This window comes from Sminthopsis crassicaudata, chromosome 5, assembly GCF_048593235.1.
Source record: "Sminthopsis crassicaudata isolate SCR6 chromosome 5, ASM4859323v1, whole genome shotgun sequence".
Lineage (NCBI taxonomy): Eukaryota > Metazoa > Chordata > Mammalia > Dasyuromorphia > Dasyuridae > Sminthopsis > Sminthopsis crassicaudata.
The window spans coordinates 210,348,706-210,356,307 of record NC_133621.1 but is presented as its reverse complement, the minus strand read 5'-3'; the positions used below and the strand labels follow the sequence as shown (position 1 = coordinate 210,356,307).

Genomic DNA, 7,602 nt, shown 5'->3' with positions numbered 1-7,602 from the left:
GGAATTGCCTTTACCACACTTATTTCCATATGTGGGGAGAAGTGCCTGGTTAAATTTAAGCCCTTTCTTCCAGAGGACACTGTAGGAAATTTACCCCAGAGATTTGTAACTACTGTACCTGCTACACAATCTGAATAAATGTTTCACTGAAAACTGATTTAAGTTTTTTCCAGCTAGTTGTTAACTGAAGCATAGTTGTGGAATCGCTGGGATACATGGAATATTCAGGGAGAACTAGTACCTCTGCTTTGAGGGATTGTTGAGCCCTTTTTAGTTGATATCCACCTTCACCCTACTCTCACCTGTGGCTTCAAGAAGCTGTGACTGTGCAATGGCCATACTCTAGTAAAACCATCTTGGCAGATGGACTAAACCAGGCTAAGGGTAACAAACAATCTTCTAACCTGTCAGTGAGTTAGGAGAATGTCTGAGCTAAACATATGAATACTTCCCAGCAGATTGGGCTAATGAGAATAATATATTTTAGTGCCACAAAGCCAGTTAAAGCAGGGGCTTTAGAGCACTTATAGCTTGGTCAAACACTGAAGATCTCAAGGTCAAACACTGAAGATCTCAAGGTCATCCGTTGCATTCCATGACTTTTGACTTGCCATTGGACTTTAATGACTCTGGAAGAAAAAGTAAGATTGATGACTTGGTACAACTTGCCTCACTTAAATCTAATTCATGACAAGTCAAGACATAACCTTACTGCTCCTTTACAAAAACAAAGAACAAAAAATGGTATTAGTCAAAGTCCAGAGAATAACATCACCATTCCAACACTGAATTTCCCTTTGAAAATTCTTTTTTTCTTTCCCCACTTTTTTATATTAATATGTATTTAAAAAATAAAACAAGCATTTCCATAAAATAATCATTTTTAATTTAAATATTTAAATATAATTTTATAACAATAATTTTTGAACAGTTGTACATGAAATGGCAAATCTAAACACAATTAATCTTTTCAAACGTACAACAAAATTATCATGTAAAATTTACCCTACCATGGAGATAGCTACCATTAGACACAAATAGCAGTGTATGTATGTGTAAAATTATTCTATACCTGCTTTTGATATGAGACCTTCTTGTGATAAATTGTCTATAAATTTTTTTGCCTCCTTTTCTGCTTTCCTTCTAATCTTGACATAATTTTATATACAAACTTTTTAATTTAATGTTATCAAAATAATATTTTTACACCTAACTTTATTTTTTATCTTTATTCAAAAATTCTTCATAATATATTCCATTCTTCTCATTTTCTTTTAAAATCTCTCTTTATATGTAGGTCACGTATCAATTTTGACCTTATATTGGTAAATAGTGTAAGGTATTGGTCTATGTCCAGTTTCTACCATACTGCTTTCCATAGTGTTTTCCCAACAATTTTTTTAACCAAATTCCTAAAATTTCTTAAAATTTTAAGTCTTTAATACTTGTCAAATAAAGTTATTCTGTTTATGTGCTACTGTAAATTGTATGTTTAATCTATTACATTGATCTACCTTTCTATTTCTTAGCCAGTACCAAAAATTTTTAATGACTACCTTATAAGATAGTTTAAAATCTAGTGCTACTAAATATCTTTCCCTTACATTTTTCCCTGTGGTATTTTTGAGTTTTCATTTTTTCAAATTAATTTTTTTTCTAATTCAGTACTAGATTAAAACAATTATTGTTGGTTCAAAATGATAAGAAATTGAAGCCAAACTCTAACCTAAAACATTTGAGTACACAGGAGACATGCAAAAGAGGATGTAAAAATAAATTTGGAAACTGATTGGCTATGTGGTGTTCCTGTGAGTATTTGTGGATAATAACTGAGGTGTGAAGATGGGTTCCTAGAATGTGTCATAAGTTTTTTTATTTCTTTTCTATTAGCTCTATTACAACTATCATTTTTTATTTCTTTTAAAGAAAGTTACATAATGAGAAAATAATTTCAAAAAGAAGTTTTTGAGTATGGAATTTAGCCAAGATTTTTAAAAATTTAACCCAGTTAATTGGTGAGGGGCAAAAATATTTTGGTAAATTTTTATGAAAAGCATTTCCCTCTTAATTTTAAGTTTCACAATAGTTCCTCTTAATTTTTGCCGAGCAATTTACAAATTTACCTGATATAAATTTTCCTTTTGCTAGCTTTTATTTATAAATCTGTCTTTGAAATGTGAAAAACCTTTACCTTTCCTTTAGGCTGCTGCACAACTCTAATCATTTCATTCTTGCTGTTAACTAAAAACTATACAAAACTTATTTAAAATTCTGTTAGTTGTTCAGTAATCATTTTAGATACCAAGAACCTAAGCTCCAAATATTAATAAATTGGTTACTAAAATACCTCTGTGTTGATGTATATGATTAGCAACAGTACCTTATCAATGAATTCTTGGATATTTCCATAATCAAAGGATAGTACTATTCTCAATAGTAATAGAGAAGTTTGGGTTAGAGGGGTGCTTAAGGGGAAAAATCATTTGGAGTATGTGTTTTGTACATATTGAGTTTCAGATGTCTACAGGATATTTAATTTGAAATGCCCAATAGGCAATTCGTAATGGATAACTGAAGCTCTGAAGAAAGACCAGGCAGGTCTGGATAGATCTGAGAATTCTACATAGAAATAATTAGATCCAAGGGAGCTGACGAGATCAAGAGAGGGGGGAAAAAAAAAGAGAAAAAGAACTGAAGACAAATCCAAAAGGCAGCTAAAGTGATGTTATGTTTTACAACTTCCTTTTCTCTTGCAAATAGCTATATACTTTTTTAAAGTTATAACTTCTGATTTAATCTGTGGCTTTGAAAAAGTTTTCCCTACAAACAATCCTAACTATTCGGTATTGCTGAGCAAAATGAATATTAATGACCAATTATAGAGGAAATCCAGATTTTTTTTTCCTTTGTTCTATTTCCTCATTCAAAACCCAGCCTTTGAAGGATATTACTTGTAGCGGGCATAGCCCCTTTAAGATTCCTTGTCTGATCTACCTTTGGGACAAGATATTCCTAAGGGAAAAGATCTGTATCTGATCCAGTTTGGGCTGTACCCAGCCCCCAATTGGTTTGGGTTTTCAGCCCCCTTTGATACAAGATGTGGTCAGAACTAGTTTGGGCTGTACCCAGCCCCCCCACTGGATCTGAGCTGGCTTGGATAAAGCCCGCCAAAAATCCGGCCTTCAAGGAATTAACCTGAGCTCCGCCCATTACTTCTTCAAGCAGATAAAAAGAGCAAAGCTAGAATCATCTTGGGTTCAGAAATTTGAAAGATGCCAGCTAAGATGCTTGCATCAGAGATTCTCTGTCCCCGCCGCTTTCGGCGTTTATCTTCCTCTATCTAATGCCTTTTACTAACCAGACCTTAACCTTGCTTCCAAACCTGGCAATAAACATCTTTTACCCATCTAGGTTTTCAGCCTGTAAATTCATTTACAGGGGACTCTCGCCGCCACTAGACCTGACTTAACTTTGTATCCTTGCGCCGAATCCTAAGGGGGTTGCAGGGGAGCTCCATGTGACTTCCTCTACCCCGAATCCTGCCACTAGACCTCACTTAATCCTAATGAGGTATATACCTCATTATTAGGTATTTATCTCATGATTTGGTTCAAGTTACCTCATCATTTTGAGGTTCCCTATTACCTCATCATTACTGACCTCTGCAAAAATTTATCCCACCTAGCCCATTTTATTTAAGGAGAATTCCTGCCTATTGTGTCCACTCGAGCAAGTCTGAGTGGAGGTAGACCCTTTGTCTAGAATAGATACCATTTCTTAAAACTGTGGGTTGTGATCTCCTATGGGGTGTCTCATAACTGAATGTGAAGGTCAAGAGAAATTATGATTTATTATCAATACATTTAATTTGTATGCCTATTTCATATATCTATAAAAATTTCTTGAACAAAAAGGGTAACAAGTGGAAAAAGTTTGAGAAGCTCTGTGTAAATTACCCAAGGCTGGAAGTGGTCTAAGTACAGAGATAATCTCTTTGCCAGGAGTGACAAGTTATCCCTCTCCCAGCCCCTCTTTGGAGTGAGCCCATTTCTCATTTCAATATTCATTCTCTTATTGTTAACCATTTGAAGAGTTCATTGCCACCCTCTTCCCAAGGGCTTAGAAGCAGTAAAGCCATCACTTTGATGGTCTTTAGCATTCAAGAATACCACAGACTTATTAAAATGTTAGATTACTAAAATGATTAATTACTATGTCTATAAAACAACATCTCTTGAACTTTTAAAATATCACATTACACAGTATCTTCAGTTTGTATGTAAATCTTTATCTTCAGTTTTTTATAGGCAAAAAGGAATAGTGAGAGGGTATTAGTAGCCATCTGGGTAAATGCACAGATTTTAAATATTTGATGTAAATTTCTGTTAAGAAATTTCATAATTGAGAGCATCAGGAACTATTTCTGGTAAAGCTTTCTAATTATGAATATATTAACAATTATGTTTTATATAATAACTTTCAAAATAGCAAAATGAGCCATTTTTGCCCCTCCTTTGGTGAGACTGCAAGGACAGCTAGGTGGTATGGTGGGTAAGGGCAAGTCTGGAGTCAGGAAGACATGTTCCAGAGTTCAGATCTAGCTTCAGATTTACTAACCCTTAGGCCAAGTTATTAACACTGTTTGCTTCTTCCTGTAAAATGAACTGGAGAAGGAAATGGCAAACAAATCCAGTTCTTAGCCAAGAAAAAAACAAATGGAGTCATGAAGAATCAAACAACTGAAAAACAACTGAACAACAATATATGAAACTTTAGCCCTCAAGTAGAAAAGGATGAGCCTAATCTAAAGTAAAGCTACGGTCTTAGGATGCCCAGTTTCAGTGGGTGGAGACAAAGAGAGAAAACATAAAATCCTAGCATATGGTAGAATTTTTATGTTGGTGGAATTGATTTGATTCATTGTTGATTCATTAAGGCATTAATGTTTTGATTTACTAATTCACTTAGGCAAGATACATTATTTCTAACAGAGATGGATTGATTACTAATAGACTAGTACAGCAATCTCTGGGGAGACCAAGAGGGAGAAACATGAAAAAACAATACAAGTTGAATATAAGAATTGCTAAGCAGTAATTCCCACTGCCTATATTCCTTTGCCTGGACTCTGATACTATCATGTTCTTAGGAAACTTTATCACCAAAAAACTTCCTTTCATACATGGAAATCCTTACATACTTCATCAACTTTGGTACTCCAGTCTCATCACTAATCCCAACCCCTCTACTTCAAGGAGGAGTGAAGGATCAAAGAGCTAGCTGGACATATTTCATAGTCTCCATTTAAAGAAGGCCCCCAGGCCAGCCAATTCTTTTTCCACCAGCTGCAGTCCTTGAACTGGTCCTCATCATCCCCTCCTATTCCTCAAGATGGGTACACAGATTTTCAGCTTTCTTAGATATTAAGCTTCTAGAAATCAAGAAATCAGGGACTTTTTTTTTAATCTCTAATACTTATCATTGAGCCTGATGCATAGTAAATGTTTAAGTTTCCTGATTTACTAACTGGAGACATAAAATAGAGAGTAGAGGAAGCAGAATTCTGTGTTAGGGGACAGGCTAAACAAAAGGGCTTTCATGAAAATAAGATATTAAAAATCTGCAGGTGACTCAATTCTGGAATTTCTAGGAAAGACAGATTGGAAAAGTGCTTCCCTCAACTAACCCATAAAGCTTGGGAGAGGTCTATCTTTAAAATATATTTTTTTTAAATGCTATTTTTGCTGTTTGTCAGCAAAGATGATTTTACTACCAAAAAATCTCTCTAATTGCACCAAGGGTCAGTAAGTCAACTACCATTTATTAAATGTCTACTATAAGCTAGGCATTATGTAAGTGCTAGGGATACAAAGCACCACCACCATTCCCCAAAAATTATGGCTTCCAAAGAACTCATAGTGTAATGCAGTAGATAACATGAAAACAATTATGTGTAAACAAAATACATATTACTTAGATTGAAGAGTATTCTCAGAAGTAAGGCAGTGAAAATAAAGAGACATGGGAAAGGTTTCTTACAAAATGGAGAATTTTTCTCCAGGGTTCCTAATTATTTTCATTCCACCTATAGTTGGACTTTCAGGAAACCTTCCCCCATTCAATATGAAAGGAAATAAATTCTATATTTTACTTTTCATATGCACACAAGAAAATTAAGATTAATAGTGGGCTGAGTGCTAGATTTGGAATAAGGAGGATCTAAGTTCAGATCTTGCCTTGGATCCTAGCTCAGCCTTGATTTCCTTATCTTTAAAATGACAATGGCAGCTAGGTGGCCAAGTGGATAAAGTACCAACCCTGTAGTTAGGAAGACTCAATCAGAGTTCAAATTTGGTCCCTTGACACTTGTTAGCTATGTGATCCTGGGCAAATCATTTAATCTTATTGGCCTGTTTGTAAAATGAGTTGGAGAAGGAAATGTTAAGCCATCCCAGCAACTGCCAAGAAAATCCCAAGCGGAGTCATGAAGAGTCATACATGACTGAAACAACTGAACAACAAAATAACAATAATAGCATCTATTTCAGAGTGGTAGGAAGGATCAAGTAACATTTATAAAGCACTTTGTGAATCTTTAAAAGCAAAATAAATGCTATTATCTTTTCCAAGGATATGCCAAAAATTTTGTAACCTTATTGAATGCAAATAAATTTGGAGTTTCTGAGATATTTTAATTAATAATAATAGCCAACATTTATATAGCGCTTACTATGTGCCAGGCAATCTGCTAAGCACTTTACAACTCCAATATTCTCTATATACTCTTAGCAAACTGCCCCCTATAGGTTCTCAAAAGCTTGTACACTCATTCAACAATGGAATCAATGATTAAATGTTTCTGGAACTTCTCTTTTGAATTTGCCCTTCGATGGTGAAGCACATTTTTTCTGAATAGCCACAATCACATTTTCCTCAACTAAGGTTGGATAGATTTAAAAAGAAAAATTAAAGGAGCAGCTAAATGGTGCAGTGGATAGAGCACCAGCCCTGAATTCAGTGAGAGGACCCGAGTTCAAATCTGGTCTCAGACACTTGACACTTCCTGGCTATGTGACCCTGGGCAAGTCACTTAACCTCAATTGCCTCAGCCAAAAAAAATTAAAGATTTTTTGGAGCCAAATATGGTGACAATATGAAAGGTGATCAAACTAGGTACTGTCTTTGTTGGAACAAAACAAAATTATGAATACTAATAACATTAAGGATTGGATTTTATTGGTATAGGAAACTAATAGATCAAGAAACTTCTCACATGTAAAATGGAGATAACTGAAACTAATAAGTCAGAAACACATAGATACTTTAAAATGCCTTAGCATTATAATGAAAATATTTTTTTGACTTCCTAGACTGTGCAAAGGTCTTAGGACCACTAAGAGTTGCCAGACTCTATTTTGACACTTACTCCTGTATACTATAACATCAATATTGTGAACAACAAATTTTTAAAAATTTCCTAAATGAATTCCTATTCTGGATCAAAGGAATGATTAACCATGTTTTCAGAGAATTATAAAGAGTGTTGCCCATCTCATGACAAGGAATTGTTGGGCTAACAAGTTTTGTAGATAACAGGATGTT

At 34.6% G+C, this 7,602-nt stretch overlaps 1 long non-coding RNA gene across 1 annotated transcript; it reads right to left on the bottom strand.

The window, feature by feature from the left end:
* Window positions 1-4,267: 4,267 nt before the first annotated feature.
* Window positions 4,268-6,768, bottom strand: LOC141544073 (uncharacterized). Its single transcript, XR_012482535.1, has 2 exons — window positions 6,287-6,768; window positions 4,268-4,638 (listed from the first exon to the last, which is right to left on the bottom strand). It is a non-coding gene; the product is annotated as an uncharacterized LOC141544073 (long non-coding RNA).
* Window positions 6,769-7,602: the final 834 nt, after the last annotated feature.